Source organism: Scyliorhinus torazame, chromosome 19, assembly GCF_047496885.1.
Source record: "Scyliorhinus torazame isolate Kashiwa2021f chromosome 19, sScyTor2.1, whole genome shotgun sequence".
In the NCBI taxonomy this organism is placed as follows: Eukaryota; Metazoa; Chordata; class Chondrichthyes; order Carcharhiniformes; family Scyliorhinidae; genus Scyliorhinus; species Scyliorhinus torazame.
In genome coordinates, this window is record NC_092725.1 from 48333462 (window position 1) to 48350238 (window position 16777).

The following is a 16777-nucleotide window of genomic DNA, read 5'->3' on the forward strand; positions in this document are numbered from 1 at the left end:
GTACCTGCCTCTACTACTACCTCTGGCAGCCCATTCCAGACACTCACTACCCTCTGAGTGAAGAAATTGCCCCTCTGGGCCCTTCTGAATCTCTCCCCTCTCACCTTAAACCTATGCCCTCTAGTTTTAGACTCCCCTACCTTTGGGAAAAGATGTTGACTATCTACCTTATCTATGCCCCTCATTATTTTATAGACCTCTATAAGTTCACCCCTAAGCCTCCTGCGCTCCAGGGAAAAAAGTCCCAGTCTATCCAGCCTCTCCTTATAACTCAAACCATCAAGTCCCAGCAACACCCTAGTAAATCTTTTCTGCACTCTTTCTAGTTTAATAATATCCTTTCTATAATAGGGTGACCAGAACTGCACACAGTATTCCAAGTGTGGCCGTACCAATGTCTTGTACAACTTCAACAAGGCGTCCCAACTCCTGTATTCAATGTTCTGACCAATGAAACCAAGCATGCCGAATGCCTTCTTCACCACCCTGTCCACCTGCGACTCCACCTTCAAGGAGCTATGAACCTGTACTCCTAGATCTCTTTGTTCTATAACTCTCCCCAACGCCATACCATTAACTGAGTAGGTCCTGGCCTGATTCGATCTGCCAAAATGCATCACTTCACATTTATCTAAATTAAACTCCATCTGCCATTCGTCGGCCCACTGGCCTAATTGATCAAGATCCCGTTGCAATCCTAGATAACCTTCTTCACTATCCACTGTGCCACCAATCTTGGTGTCATCTGCAAACTTACTAACCATGCCTCCTAAATTCTCATCCAAATCATTAATATAAATCACAAATAACAGTGGACCCAGCACCGATCCCTGAGGCACACCACTGGTCACAGGCCTCCAGTTTGAAAAACAACCCTCTACAACCACCCTCTGTCCTCTGTCGTCCAGCCAATTTTGAATCCAATTGGCAACCTCACCCTGGATCCCGTAAGCTTTAACCTTCTGCAACAACCTACCATGCGGTACCTTGTCAAAGGCTTTGCTAAAGTCCATGTAGACAACGTCTACTGCACTGCCCTCATCTACCTTCTTGGTCACCCCCTCAAAAAACTCAATCAAATTTGTGAGACATGATTTTCCACGCACAAAGCCATGCTGACTGCCCCGAATCAGTCCTTGCCTCTCTAAATGCTTGTAGATCCTGTCTCTCAGAATACCTTCTAGCAACTTACCTACTACAGACATTAGGCTCACCGGTCTGTAGTTCCCAGGCTTTTCCCTGCTGCCCTTCTTAAACAAGGGCACAACATTCGCCACTTTCCAATCTTCAGGCACCTCACCTGTGGCTGCCGATGATTCAAATTGGCTGCCGATGATTCAAATCTGACTGTAATAAAGCCACAGTTGTACCCAACTTTACTCTTTGTGCAATTGATCGTGCATCAGTAGGTCAGAGTTTATTGGACTGATTTGGTTTGCTTTCTTTATCATTATGGATGATGCTTTGAGGAGCAGCGGTAGCGTCCCTACCTCTGGACCAGAAGCCAGGTCCAACGCCAGGACTTATTGGAAGGAGCGTTCATAACGCCGTTCAACAGGTTGAACCACTTCCACTTTATTCCCCACAGGGAAAAAAGTACATGTGTGAAGATATATTAAAAGAAATTAACCCAACTGAGCCGGCGATTTGCCAGAGGTGGAAACGCATGGTTACATTGTTCCTTGAGGCAATAAAACATTGGTTGTATCCCACCAGCCTCCTCTGATGTCAGCGCGTGAGGGAATTAGCTGTCAGAAGAGGGTCACCTCACCCACAAAGTCAGCAATGTCGCAGGCACCCTCTGCGTTACACACTTACACTCAGAGCACCACGTAGAACACAGGGTTACGTTCCCTTGGAAGCAAAGTTGCAGGCACAAAGGATAGATACGGTGGTAAGAATGAAAACGAAAACCTTTTTTCTGTGAATATTAGTCAAGTTGGAATTTATCTATCGCCTGTGTGCTTTTTGAGTTGAAGCCGCAGATGCCCTTTTTATTGCATGAGAATTAATAGAATGGATGTTTCCCCAGGAGCTGTTGGAATTTAATGAAATTGGAGAGTATTGCAACACACTATAATGGGAGATCCACTAAATTAAGTTGCTGGAAGCAGTCTGCAATGAATTGCTGCATCATTTCTCTTGGCTGAGGGTAAAGGGGGAAAAAAACATTGCATTAGCACAGCTCAGTGAGCTGTGGCACCTCTGGCAAATCGCCGGCTCAGTTGGGTTAATTTATTTTAATATATCTTCACACATGTACTTTTTTCCCTGTGGGGAATAAAGTGGAAGTGGTTCAACCTGTTGAACCGCGTTATGAACGCTCCTTCCAATAAGTCCTGGCGTTGGACTTGAACCCGGTGCTTCTGGTCAGTGAGCTGTGCCAGTGAATCCTGGGAAATTAGACAGCAGCACATGCTCAGATTGTCTGCAATCCAGATTCAGTTCACATTGCATCTCAGCTGAAACCCAAGGTTTTCTGCAGATGAGAAGATCTTTAAAGTATTAAAAGATGGCAAAGACAGTCCAGTGGATAAATGCAATCAAGTTATTTTGATCCATGTGGTTTGTTTAATGTTTTACTTTGTTTAAACCCTTGGGTGCACATCCATTTCAGTGTCTGAGGAAAAACAGTGCATACATTTTCTTCAGAAAGTATTTTCAGCGATTTTTGGTGGGAAGGAAACTGCTAATACAGCACTTACTAATGACGAGGCTGTGAAATTATTTAATGTGAAGTAGTTTTATTGTAAATGTGGATATTGGTTGAGAGGTGACCTGATAGAGGTCTACAAGACTATGAGAGGCATGGATAGAGTGGATGGGCAGGCACTCTTTCCCAGGGCGGAGGGGTTAGTCACCAGGGGGCATAGGTTTAAGGTCCGTGGGGCAAAGTTTAGAGGAGATGTACGAGGCAGTTTTTTTACACAGCGGGTGGTGAGTGCCTGGAACGCGTTGTGGAAGCAGATACATTAACGGCATTCAAAAGGCCGATTCCGGGATCCCAGACCCACTGTCACGCTGTCTGATTATCTGGAGTGCTTTTGAAAGGTGTAGACTGGTTTGGGTCAAAAGCCTGCACTCTTGACCTGGCCGGCTCCATTGTGGAACTAGGCATATCCTACTCCTCTGTAATTTTCATGAAATAGGCCAGATTTTTTAAGTGTTGTGGTTCACGGTTCCTCAGTGAAGTTGTAAACTCTAATCTGCAGGAGAGGATATTTTAAAATGTGAGCTCCAAAAGGTTTTCCTCATGCCCCCTGTTACAACCTGCACGCAACAGGCATGCGGTTCATCCAGCTGGGGATGATTGTCCCCTTGTCCTGATTGGACCAGGAATTAACCAGCATTTGTACAATGGGTCGGCCTCTGTAGTAGCCGAGAGAAAGGATCCAGTAATGTGTAACTGGGCCCTATGTTTGTATCACTGAAAGCTGAATAAATATCTCCCTGTCAACTCGCGAGACTCCCCTTGTCATTACTATACTCCCATGTCAAAGTAATGCCACCCATTCACTCCCCATGCCCCCTCACGTCACTTATGCTAAGCTATGAGTACCCATCTCCCACACTCCCCATGGCCCTCGATGCCCCCATGCCAAGTTATGGCAGTCTACTCACCCTTATGGTGGTCTACACACCTTATGGTGGTCTATTCACCATATACTGTATAGAACCAAGAATCCTACAGTGGCAGTACGTCATTCATTCCATACTTTCCATTATGTTTCAAAAAAAGGTCATTTCACCACAGAACAATGTAAATGTCAGTAACCCAGATACTTTAAAATATCAGTAAGAGAAATGGCAAGCCCTTGAAGCTTTGTATAAATAAATATTGTGAAAATGACAGCAGAGATCAGAGAGCCAGAGCTGTCAATCAAGCTATGTTTTCCCTGGGGCTTAGGTTTCAACCAAGTGATGGATGCCTTCGCCAAGCACACATAATGCGGCATCATACATACATTGGTGAGATTACACCGAGGCCCCTTCTGCCTGCTTGGGTGGATGTAAAAGAATCCATAAACCATAAGACCATAAGACATAGGAGCAGAATTAGGCCACTCGGCCCATCAGGTCTGCTCCGCCATTCAATCATGGCTGATATTTTTCTCATCCCCATTCTCCTGCCTTCTCCCCATAACCCTCATCCCCTCATTAATCAAGAACCTCTCTATGTCTGTCTTAAAGAAACTCAGTGATTTAGCCTCCACAGCCTTCTGCGGCAAAATGTTCCCCAGATTCACCATCTTCTGGCTGAAGAAATTCCTCCTCATCTCTGTTTTAAAGGATCATCCCTTAATCTGAGATTGTGTCCTCTGGTTCTAGTTTTCCAACTAGTGGAAACATCCTCTCCACGTCCACTGTATCCAGGCTGCGCAGTATCCTGTAAGTTTCAATAAGATTCCCCCTCATCCTTCTAAACTCCAATGAGTACAGACCCAGAGTCCTCAACCATTCCCCATACAACAAGCTTTTCATTCCAGGAATCAGTCTTGTGAACTTCCTGTGGACCCATTCCAAGGTCAGCACATCCTTCCTTAGATATGGGGCCCAAAACTGCTCACAGTGACCAAATGGGGTCTGACTAGAGCCTTATACAGTCTTACTAGTACATCCCTGGTCTTGTATTCTAGCCCTCTCAACAGAGGGGAAATTAAGGCAATAAATGCTGGAGAGAGAAACAGAATGAATGTTTCGAGTCCGGTGTGGCTTTTGTTCAGAATAAATGCTGGCCTTGTCAGCAATGCCCACATTCCAAGGATGAATGAGAACCTTGTAATGAATGTAGAAATTTCAGATGTATTATATCCGACGTACTTGGTACAGTAAGGGTTAAAAGACAGGGTTAGTGCATGTGTGTGTGTGACTCCAGCAAACCTGCTTTAAAATAATCCTACTTTGAAAAGTTAGTAGCTGGGTGCAATTAAAACATCGTAATAAGCTTGGGAATATGGAATGTTGTTTTGATTACAGGGATTCTCTGTGGAGTTAATTAGATTTCACCTTGGTAAGATGATGCCATTACTGGGTGGAGCTAAGTCATCAGGCATTTTCCAGGGAAAGCAGGTCAGTGGCGTTCTATCTGAAGTTGTGACCAGAAGCCAAGCAGTTTCTCACTGCAGTTCAGTAAAAAGCTATGTCTGCAGACAGAAGAGTGATGTCGTTGGCAAGGTGACAGACCAGCCGATACAGCTTCGGAAGAAATACAGGCAGAGTTTTGGCATAGAACATAGAACGATACAGCGCAGTACAGGCCCTTCGGCCCACGATGTTGCACCGAAACAAAAGCCATCTAACCTACACTATGCCATTATCATCATTATGTTTATCCAATAAACTTTTAAATGCCCTCAATGTTGGCGAGTTCACTACTGTTGCAGGTAGGGCATTCCACGGCCTCACTACTCTTTGCGTAAAGAACCTACCTCTGACCTCTGTCCTATATCTATTACCCCTCAATTTAAAGCTATGTCCCCACGTGCCAGCCATTTCCATCCGCGGGAGAAGGCTCTCACTGTCCACCCTATCCAACCCCCTGATCATTTTGTATGCCTCTATTAAGTCTCCTCTTAACCTTCTTCTCTCCAACGAAAACAACCTCAAGTCCATCAGCCTTTCCTCACAAGATTTTCCCTCCATACCAGGCAACATCCTGGTAAATCTTCTCTGCACCCGCTCCAAAGCCTCCACGTCCTTCCTATAATGCGGTGACCAGAACTGTACGCAATACTCCAAATGCGGCCGTACCAGAGTTTTGTACAGCTGCAACATGACCTCCTGACTCCGGAACTCATTCCCTCTACCAATAAAGGCCAACACTCCATAGGCCTTCTTCACAACCCTATCAACCTGGGTGGCAACTTTCAGGAATCTATGTACATGGACACCTAGATCCCTCTGCTCATCCACACTTCCAAGAACTTTACCATTCGCCAAATATTTTGCATTCCTGTTATTCCTTCCAAAGTGAATCACCTCACACTTCTCTACATTAAACTCCATTTGCCACCTCTCAGCCCAGCTCTGCAGCTTATCTATATCCCTCTGTAACCTGCTACATCCTTCCACACTGTCGACAACACCACCGACTTTAGTATCGTCTGCAAATTTACTCACCCACCCTTCTGCGCCTTCCTCTAGGTCATTGATAAAAATGACAAACAGCAACGGCCCCAGAACAGATCCTTGTGGTACTCCACTTGTAACTGAACTCCATTCTGAACATTTCCCATCAACCACCACCCTCTGTCTTCTTTCAGCTAGCCAATTTCTGATCCACATCTCTAAATCACCCTCAATCCCCAGCCTCCGTATTTTCTGCAATAGCCTACCGTGGGGAACCTAATCAAATGCTTTGCTGAAATCCATATACACCACATCAACTGCTCTACCCTCGTCTACCTGTTCAGTCACCTTCTCAAAGAACTCGATAAGGTTTGTGAGGCATGACCTACCCTTCACAAAGCCATGCTGACTATCCCTGATCATATTATTCCTATCTAGATGATTACAAATCTTGTCTCTTATAATCCCCTCCAAGACTTTACCCACTACAGACGTGAGGCTCACCGGTCTATAGTTGCCGGAGTTGTCTCTGCTCTCCTTTTTGAACAAAGGGACCACATTTGCTATCCTCCAGTCCTCTGGCACTATTCCTGTCGTCAATGATGACATAAAAATCAAAGCCAAAGGTCCAGCAATCTCTTCCCTGGCCTCCCAGAGAATCCTAGGATAAATCCCATCAGGCCCCGGGGACTTATCTATTTTCAGCCTGTCCAGAATTGCCAACACCTCTTCCCTACGTACCTCAATGCCATCTATTCTAATAGCCTGGGTCTCAGCATTCTCCTCCACAACATTATCTTTTTCCGGAGTGAATACTGACGAAAAATATTCATTTAGTATCTCGCCTATCTCTTCAGACTCCACACACAACTTCCCATCCCTGTCCTTGACTGGTCCTACTCTTTCCCTAGTCATTCGCTTATTCCTGACATACCTATAGAAAGCTTTTGGGTTTTCCTTGATCCTACCTGCCAAGGAGTCAGATCTTGGGCGTGATTCTCCGTTGCCCGACGCTGATATCGTAATCGGCTTGATGGCGGAATCGGAGCCGGTGCCGGTTTGGCGCCAGTTTGCGAGTTTCCACCTCCTTCGAAATGGCATCATGGTGATGCGCGCCATGTGCAGTCGCAATACCGTTGGCACCTCATCAGCCGACCCACTCGCGATGCTCCATCCCCGATGGAGTTCCCGACGGTGCGGGACACGTGTCCTCACACAAATTGTGAACCCGACGCATCAGCTGTGTCCAGCGGCACCATATTTGGCCGGGATCCATGCCGCTGGCCTGGGAGGCTTCAGCGGGTTTGGGGGACTGGTGGGGGTGGCCAGGGGGTCGTGAATGGCGGGTCGGGTCAGCGCACGGCTGGCGCTATGTTGTACGGCGCGACTGCTGCAGGTCATCAGCCGTGTGCATACACAATCTGGGACCCGGCCATTCTCTGCCCGTTTCCTGCGGGAGTTTTGGTCGGTGCTGGTGCTAGCCTCTCACCGGTACCGGAATCGGTGAGGTGTTCGCGCTCATTTTTTTCAGTTAACGTCCCGTGGATTCTCCGTTCAAGCCGGCATTTAACTGCTGGAACGGAAAATCCCGCGCCTTGTCTTTAAAGCAGTGTCAAGAAATCTCTCTTTCTCAAAGAACATCTCAAAGCAAGTGCTCCTTATTGTCAGTGGTATTTAATGGTGGATTGAGAGTTGAGATAGTTTTTTTTCTTCTTGTTTGAATGGGAATAAAGATAGCAGTTAAGGGTATTGTATTCACTGTTTGAGTAGTATTCTTTAAGGGGTAATTGAAAGTTATCTTCTGGTGTGATGTTGAATATTTTAATACTGTGTTAGTAATAAAGTTTGTTCAATATACCATGTCCCTACAGCGAGGTATCCTTTCCTCACAGTCTTACAAAATTAAAATAAAATATTAGGGTTTCTGTCCAGTACCTTAGCCACTGTTGGGGTCCTGTTTGGGATCGTAATAAACTCTAACAAAGCATCATGAGACCAAATTGAAATGATTAGGATTTAATTGCCACATTATTGAAAGGCTATGTGATTATATATAATTATCTTTTTACAACTATATAAATATTATTAATACGGTAAGAAACCACAGTGGGCTACATTGAAAAGATAGGTAATAGTTTTGGCTGCCACACAATGTAAAGATTATTAAATATTATACAAGATATTCTCCATCACATTTTATTACGGGGGGGGGGGCTGGATGGGGGCAGTGGGCAGGGATTGAGCAATTTGGGGATCTCTTCATTCAGCAGAGTTTCCCAAGTCTGGAGGCTTTAGAGGAGGAGTTTGAGTTGCCGGATGGGAACAGGTTTCGGTACCTCCAGGTACGGGATTTTGTCCGCAGGCAGGTTCCAAGCTTTCCTCGCCTCCCCCTGAGGGGACTACAGGATAAGGTAATGCCAAAAACGGGAGTTGGGGAGGGGAGGGTCTCGGAAATATACAAGGAATTGATGGAGTGGGAAGGGGTCCCAATCGGGGAGGTGAAGAGAAAGTGGAAGAGTTGGGAGGGGAGTTGGAAGACGGACTATGGGAAAAGGCCTTGTGGTGAGTCAATTCATCCTCGTCGTGTGCCAGACTCAGTCTGATCCAGTTCAAGGTGGTCCATAAGACTCATGTGACTGTGGCCCGGATGAGTAGGTTTTTTGAGGAAGTGGAGGATAGATGCGGATGCTGTGGGGAAGTCCGGCGTATCATGTACATATGTTTGGGCGTGTCCGAAGTTGAGGGGAATCTGGCAGGGATTTGCGGACGTCATGTCAGAAGTCCTGGAAAGGAGGGTGACTCCGAGTCCAGAATTGCAATATTTTGGGTATCGGAAGATCCGGGGGCCCGGGAGGCCGATGTTCTGGCCTTCTCCTCCCTGGTGGCCCAGAGATGGATTTAGCTGGGATGGAGGGACTCGGAGCCTCCAAAGTTAGGAGTGTGGGTCAGCGACATGGCAGGGTTTCTCAGGCTGGAAAAGATTAAATTCGCCTTGAGAGGCTCGATTCAGGGATTCGCCCGGAGGTCATAGAATTTACAGTACAGAAGGAGGCCATTCAGCCCACCGAGTCTGCACCGGCTCTTGGAATGAGCACCCTACCCAAGGTCCACACCTCCACCCTATCCCCATAACCCAGTAACCCCACCCAACACTTAAGGGCAATTTTGGACACGAAGGGCAATTTTTTTTAGCATGGCCAATCCACCTAACCTGCACATCTTTGGACTGTGGGATGAAACCCACGCACACACGGGGAGGATGTGCAGACTCCGCACAGACAGTGACCCAATGCCGGAATCAAACCTGGGACCCTGGAGCTGTGAAGCAATTGTGCTATCCACAATGCTACCGTGGCAGCCGTTCATCGACCTCTTCAAGGAAAATTGAATGTCAGCAGCAAGGTGGTAGTGGAAAAGGGGGGGAAGTAAATGGGAGGCAAGGTAGTGTAAGACAAGGACAGGGAACTTTGTGTACGGGTAATTAGGAAGTAGGGCGGGGGTAGTAGGGGATATTATTTTTTATGTTTTTTGCTGTGTCGGTCCGCGCGATTGTTTAAGAAATGTTAAAGTGTTAAAACTGAGAAAATTACAAATACTTCGATAAAATATTTTCCAAAAAAATGATAATCTCCATCACTTTAAAAAGATTTAAAAAATTGTGACAGATGGAACTTAATGTTAGCAAGAATGAGGTTATCCAATTTGGACAAAAAAGGATAGAGCAGAGTACTTTCAAAATGGAAAAAGGTTAGGTACAATGGATATCCAATGAATTTTGGGGGTTCAGATGCATAGATCCTTAAAATTCCACAAACAAGAGCAGGAAATAATCAAAAAGGCGAATGGAATGCTAGCCTTTATATCCAGAGGATTGGAGTATAAAGCTGCAGCTATATAAAACCCTGCTTAGACCCCACTTGGAGTACTGTCAACAGTTCTGGGCACCACACCTTAGGAAGAGTATTTAAGTGCAATGTCTTCCTCGGAGCTCAGTGGTGAATCCTTTGGGTCACCAGCAACTCCTGTAGGTGGCACATCTGCAGGAGGTAGGCAAATGATCAGTACATGAAATCATCATGGTCACTGTATGCTTGGTGGGCTGAGGGGACAGTAGAAATCTGCTGCAGGGTGTGTCCTGCAATGGAGCTTCAATGAAATACTCCAATTCTCCCCCAGATTGGTCCTGACATTCGAAGCGCATCTTGAGCTGCCACATCGTCCTCTCCAACACCGCCGATGTGGAGGCATGAATCCTGTTGTCCCTCTCTGTGACCTCAGTTCTTGGATGACAAGATGGGGTCATCAGCTACCTTTATTCTTTGAATAGCCCTTGTCACCCAGGAGTCATCCATCCAATCATGCAGGAGCCATGAACAGCCTAGGTACCTGGGAGCACAAGATAAAAGAATTGTGTGAGCTCCCAAGGTAATGAGGACAAACTTGGAGAATCTGCTTCCTCTGATCACAGATGATCTGAACATTCATTGAATGGAACCCCTTTCTGCTACCAAAAGCTCCCGGTTCATCTGCTGGAACCTCGGTGGCCACGTGACTGAAAACTATTACACCCTGGATGTGGGGGAGAGGGGGGTTGGGGGGAGTGGTGGGGGTGTTCCCAGCCATCACTGTGAAGCCTCTGGCTCTCTCCATCTGGCTAGTAGTGGGTGAATGTGTGAACGTGGTCAAAGATAGCATCAATCATGAAATTGATGCAACTGTGTGCAACTGATTGAGACACACCGCACAGATTGCCCACTGAGCCTGGAAATGTACTGGAGGCATAGAAGCTGCAGGCGACTGTGACCTTCAAAGACACCAGTATGGTGCATCCGCCCACATGTTGGAGGTGATTTCCGGACCAGTCATGTGAAATATTTCTGTCACTGTATCCTCGGAGGGGGCAAAGTCTTATGAGGTACTGGACCTCGGATATCTAGGTAATTGAAATGCTGCCTTTACACTCTAGCCGCTGGGCAGTGGCATCTTTGAATGCAGGCCTGCCCACCTTGGCCAATCTGCACCAGCTGAGCCCGTGCTTCTCATCTTAATGGTCGCTGGGATGTTGCCTGCACAAATGTAAATTTTCATATGTAAATTTTTATGGTAAATGTAAATTTTTGAAATAGAAAATTGTAAGTTTCAACCCATTTAACCATCATTTATGAGCATCAGGCGCAGCATGGAACCTGCAATTGGGGAAGCTTTTCAATTTTTAATGTAACTTATACCTGCACCATGAAAATCCATCCCATGAAACAGAAAATGCAGACCGGGTCTCACTGAGGATAAATCTTTAAGAATGCTCACAGATTGCAATTGTACACTGGAAGAATTATTTGGATTGGATTGGATTTGTTTATTGTCACGTGAACAGACGTATGATGAAAAGCATTTTTCTGCGAGCAGCTCAACAGATTAAGTACATGGGAAGAAAAGGGAATAATAGAAAATACATAATAGGCAACACAAGGTCCACAATGTAACTACATAATGAAATGAAAATCACTTACTGTCACAAGTAGGCTTCAAACGAAGTTACTGTGAAAAGCCCCTAGTCGCCACATTCCAGCACCTGTTCGGGGAGGCTGTTATGGGATTGAACCATGCTACTGGCCTGCCTTGGTCTGCTTTCAAAGCCAGCGATTTAGCCCTGTGCAAAACATCAGATGAAGCATACAGGGGTGTAGTGTTAATCAGGTCAGTCCATAAGAGATTTGTTTAGGAGTCTGGTAACAGCGGGGAAGAAGCTGTTTTTGAGTCTGTTCGTGCGTGTTCAGAGACTTCTGTATCTCCTGCCCGATGGAAGAAGTTGTAAGAGTGAGTAAGCCGGGTGAGAGGGATCTTTGATTATGCTGCTCGCTTTCCCCAGGCAGCGGGAGGTGTAGATGGAGTTAATGGATGGAAGGCAGATTCGTGTGGTGGACTGGACGGTGTTCACGACTCTCTGAAGTTTCTTGCGGTCCTGGGCTGAGCAATTGCCAAACCCGGTGTGGTGAATGTATAGTACTAGTAATTCACCAGTGTATTAGTATCACGTTCTGCCATTGTGTTACAGCTATGTTATGTTGTTGACCTTGTGGGCTCCACCTGTGGGCCATTGTGTGGCTTCACCCACAGGGGGATATCTTGGGACATGTACGGGCTCTGCCCATGGCTCCTCCCCTTGAAAGGAAGTATAAAGAGCAGTTGACCTGTAGGTGGTTCACAGTATTGTACCAGTCGCAGGCAGGCACTGTTCTAAGCTGATTACTTCTACTCGTGTCTTTGAGTGAATTGATGGTCGCATCACCAGGCTGTGATGCAGCCAGATAGGATGCTTTCTATGGTGCACCTGTAAAGTTGTTAAGGGTTAATACGGACATGACAAGGCGCTGTTGTGCTTCCAGCACAACATACATTAAATAATAAAACATTTTATTTTCAGCTGCACTTAAATCTGGTCATATCGCTAAGTAATAACATGTTCATCTCACCCCCCCCCCCCCCCCCCCCCGCAAACCCCCTCCCGTCCCTTCAACCCCCTACCCTGAATTAGAGGAAGCTGAAATCCGAGAATTGAGGCATCGTCAGCCATTTGGATGCTGATTCATGAGGATGAAGGATTTCACGAACAAACATAAAAAGACCAAGTTGATTCGGGCGGAAAGAGGACATGCTGCATCTTCGCTCAATCAAGATACCACCAGATGTAAATTTAAGCACAAGTTCTAACATAATCAGACATTGCTGAGTTAAAAAAACCAGGATGACAACCAGAGACGGGAATTAGAGCTGATCCGCACACTCATTAGAGCTGCTGGCAAAACTACAAAATATTCCATTTGCAGCAGATTACTCTTCAAATTTGGTTGGTAAATATTGTCAGAGATAAAGATCTCAGAGCAGCTGTGACTGTTTCTCCTGGATAATCCACACATCATTAGGGGAAGCCAAAGGAAGATAAAACATTCAGGATTAGGTCATGAGGAAGAAACCTCTGAATACTGAAGTCAGATGAACTTGAAGAAGGGAACCAATTGCTAATCGCACAAATGTTTCCGCAACACAGTGGCATGGTCAAGGATGTTTGTTGGTGACATATTGCACCTTAACAGGAAGCATCAACCCTGTCTACATTTTCTTTTCCTCGCTGGCTCAGGGCACTCAGGCTTTCAATGGTGAGGCAATGGCGCAGTGGTATTGTCGCTGGACCAGTAAACCAGATACCCAGAGTAATGCTCTGGGGACCCGGTTCGAATCCCACCGTGGCAGTTGTTGAAATTTGAACTCAATATGAATCTGGAATTAAAATGTCTAATGCTGACCATGAAACCATTGTCCTTTAGGGAAAGAAATCTGCTGATCTGGCCTACATTCGACTCAAGACCCACAGCAAACTGGTTGACTTTTAAATGCCCTCAGCCCTCAGTTCAAGACCATTCGGGATGGGCAATAAATGCTGGCCCAGCCAGCGATGCAGACATCCCGCGGACGAATAGATCTAAAAATATGTGAGTTAACTCAGCTGCTCTGCAAGACTCTGTACCACACATTGAAGAGTACATACACCAAACCAGTGGAGGAAAAAGATTTTATTCAGCGACTATGTTCATGAATTTCTGTACTTGGGAATGCTTCCATCCCATTTCAAATTATCCATTTCCTGGTTGGTGCATATGTATGACAGAGCGTTATCTTCAAGATCCTCAGGCTCCATCAATTCACATTTGAGGCAGTTGTTATTTGACACAGCAGAGCTGTATGGTGATGGCTTACTTTCCTTGTGCTATTGGCGAACAGCAAATGAACAATGGCAGGCCTTCAAGACAAAGAAAGCTCAGTTACAAATTGCACAGATTCCAATAAGGAGGAGAGGTAGAGCAACCAAAACTGGAGCTTCCTGTTTTGCAAAGGAAATAAAGATTTTACCAAAAGGAAAATAGACTAATGACAACCAAAAACACCAGGTAGAACACAGAGAATGCAGGTGGAATTTGCAAAGCATACAAGAACAGCGAGAGAATATGAGAGCGGTTTGCAGGTGATAAGCAAGGAAACACAAAAATCTTTTCTACGCGTATAAAAAGTAACATTAAAGAAGGTGTGGTCAATTAGGAACAGAAAAGGAAATCTCGTTAAGGCAAAATACTATGATTGAGATACTGAATTTGAACGTCTTCACAAATGAAAAGTATGAAGCTAATTCATCGACATCAAGGACAGATATTGGATCAAAAATTTTAAAAATACATTAGAAGGAAAGTGCAAAATAGGCTGGCATCACTCCAAGTTAATCAGCCACTTGGTCCAGATGGGATGCTGCTGAGGAAAGCTCAGGGTGCAGATAGGGGAAGCTCTTGGCACAATCTTGAATCCTCCTTAGATATTGGACCCAGAGAATAGAAAATGTTACATCCCGATTCAAAAAATGGGAGGAGGATTAAACCTGGTAACTACAGATGAATCAGTCTAATATCAGTGATGATAAAACTAGGAGAGGGTATTGTCAAGGGCAAGATTTATTCTCGCTTGGAAATGCATGTGTTAATACGGAAAGCCAGAATGGATTTGTTAAAGACAAATTGTATGTAACTAAACTGAATGAGTTATTTAAAGAATTAACAGGGTCGATGAAGGTAGTATATCCTGTGAAAGTGAGCTTTCAAAAGACATTTGATAAAGTACTACAGAACATTACTACACTCAAAAAATAGAAATAGATGGAATTAAATAGACGTGGTAACTTGGGTATGTAACTGGCTAACGGATATGAGGCAGAGAGCATTAGTGGACTGTAACTTGAATAGAACTTTTCACAATATATATTAACAATTTGGAAGGAGGAATTGAAGGCACTGATGCTAAGTTTGCAGATGATACAAAGGTATGTAGAGGGAAAGGTAGTATTGAGGAACCAGGGGGGCTGCAGAAGAACTTGGACAGGCTAGGAGAGTGGGCAAAGAAGTGGCAGATTGAATACGATGTAGAAACGTGTACTTTGGGAGGAGGAATGGAAACATAGACTATTTCCTCAATGGGGAAATGCTTAGGAAATCAGAAGCACAAAGGGACTTGGGAGTCCTTGTTCAAGATTCTCTTAAGGATAAAGTGCAAGTTCAGTCGGCAGTTAGGAAGGGAAATGCAATGTTAGCATTCATGTTGAGAGGGCTAGAATACAAGAGGAGGGGATGTACTTCTGACGCTGTATAAGGCTCTGGTCAGACCCCATTTGGAGTATTGTGAGCAATTTTGGGCCCTATATCTCAGGAATGATGTGCTGGCCATGGAAAGGGTCAAGAGGAGGTTCAGAAGAATGATCCCTGGAATGAACAGCTTGTCATGTGAGGAGCAGTTGAGAACTCTGGATCTATACTTGATGGAGTTAAGAAGTATTATAACCTGCCTGCTTACCATTGGCTGGGGACTAATGACAATCCCACAATCCTGTGGGAGTATGAGCTTCCCCAATAAGGGGGGCAGAGAAACCATTAGTAAACTCCAAGTATAAATAAAGCTGGCCAGTTTGGAACCAGCAGGAAGGAGTGTGCAGCAAAGGAAGTTGCTGCTGCTGCAGTTATATATATATATATGTTATTGTAAATAAATGTTATTACTTTGTATCCTTAAAACTCGTGCTGGATTCTTCGTGGCCCTCACAAAACTGGCGACGAGGGTTAAAGTGAATAGCTGTCTACACTGCTGAAGCCCCCTCCCTGGATTTTTGTTGGGTACAGGTTGGAAGTTGTTTTCTGTTATACCATGCCTCTGTACGGACGTTTGGATGTTTTTGATGCTGCGCTGGAAAGCTGGAACCAGTACGCACAACGGATGCGTTACTATTTCCGGGCAAACAATATCACCGAAATCGAGCGCCAGGTGGTCATATTGCTCACTGCCTGCGGCCCGCATACGTTTGGGGTGATTAGGAGCCTTACGTACCCAGCTGCGCCGGACACCAAAACATTTGATGAACTTGTGAATAAGTGGGGCAACATTTTAACCCAACCCCGTCCACGATAGTCCAGCGTTACCGGTTTAATACCGCTGAGAGGACCCCTGGAGAATTCCTTGCCGACTTTTTATCCAGGCTACGCAGGATTGCGGAGTACTGTGACTACGGTGAGACCATGTCAGAAATGTTACGCGACCGTTTGGTTTGCGGTATTAACAATGCGGCCACCCAGAGAAAGTTGTTAGCTGAGCCAACATTGACTTTTCAACAGGCCATTCAAATAGTATTGTCCCGAGAGAGTGCAGAACTAGGAGTGCAGGAGCTACAGGGAATGGAAGTGCATGCCTTGGGGTGCAACCCCTTCCGTCTGAAAACGTCCCCCCGCACTCCTGCGGTACCTTGGGCGAGGCGACGTCCGGACCGACGCCAGTGGCCGTCGGACATTCCTCCCCGAAGGGAGCCTTCTCCAGAACCAATGGATGAGGAGCCATGTCCGTGTCAGACTTGTAGGCGCCGACCCTGTCGCGGACGCCGGTCCTGGGGGCGCCGTCGTTCTGACCGAAACTGGGACCAGCCCAGGGGCCGTACCTTCCATGTGGATGAACCTGCGGTAACTACTCCTGAGGACGTGGAGACGGAGGACGACTGACTGCAGCTGCATTGTGTGGCAGCTCCCCGTGTGGCCCCCATTAAGGTGACAGTATGGGTCAATGGTCACCCGCTTGAGATGGAGTTGGACACTGGCGCACCGGTCTCTGTGATCGCCCAGAGGACATT

The 16777-nt window shown here is 45.8% G+C and overlaps 1 long non-coding RNA gene across 1 annotated transcript in view; it reads right to left on the minus strand.

The window, feature by feature from the left end:
- Positions 1-13625: 13625 nt before the first annotated feature.
- LOC140395906 (uncharacterized) overlaps positions 13626-16777 on the minus strand; it is a 148905-nt gene continuing 145753 nt past the window's right edge. The window contains exon 3 of the long non-coding RNA XR_011936384.1: positions 13626-13867. This is a non-coding gene — a long non-coding RNA (uncharacterized lncRNA). The remainder of the gene's footprint in view (positions 13868-16777) is intronic.